A 732-nucleotide genomic window follows, 5' to 3' on the forward strand; every position below is an offset into this window, starting at 1 on the left:
CAAACAAACAAACAAAAAAACAACCCAGGTGTGTTGGCACAAGCCTGTAATTCTAGCACTCAGAAGGCTGAAGCAGGATTGAGGACTGTAAAAAAAACTTAAATAGAAAACCAATAGAGGGGCTGGTGAGTTGGCTCAGTGGTCTAAAGCACCTACTTAAAACAAGCTCAGCAAAGCACAGGGACCGTGGTTCAATTCCCCAGCACCACATGCCAGCCAGCCCCACCCCCTGGTGGGCTGAGCTGGCCACACACACACACACACACATAAAATAAAAATTTAAAAAAAAAAAAGAAAACCAATAGAGGGGCCGGGGAGATGGCTCAGTAGAATAAGCGCTTCCCTGGCAAGCACAAGGGTCTTAGTTCAATCCCCTGTTCTGCCAAAACAAAACAAAACAAAAAAAATAGACTTGATATCAAAAGTACAAAAGGATTTTCTCCTGTAATTTACTATTTCTGAGATCAGGATGCTAACAGCCTGTACCTTAACATAAGTTTTCTAGACAGCTTTAAAGATCACCTGTCCTTTTGTATGCGCTGAGGAAAACAACAGGAGGAATAAGGAAGGCGGTGACAGAGCTGGTGGAAAAGCAGGGGCAGGCAGAGGTGGTGACAGCGGTGGGCTGTGAGGGACTGGGAAGTATAACAGAAAAACGTGAACCTTGTATGCCTTTTTTTTTTTTTTTTTTGGCGGAACCGGGGATTGAACTCAGGGCCTTGCGCTTGCCAG

Source organism: Octodon degus, unplaced genomic scaffold, assembly GCF_000260255.1.
Source record: "Octodon degus isolate 3935 unplaced genomic scaffold, OctDeg1.0 scaffold00112, whole genome shotgun sequence".
Classification (NCBI taxonomy): Eukaryota; Metazoa; Chordata; class Mammalia; order Rodentia; family Octodontidae; genus Octodon; species Octodon degus.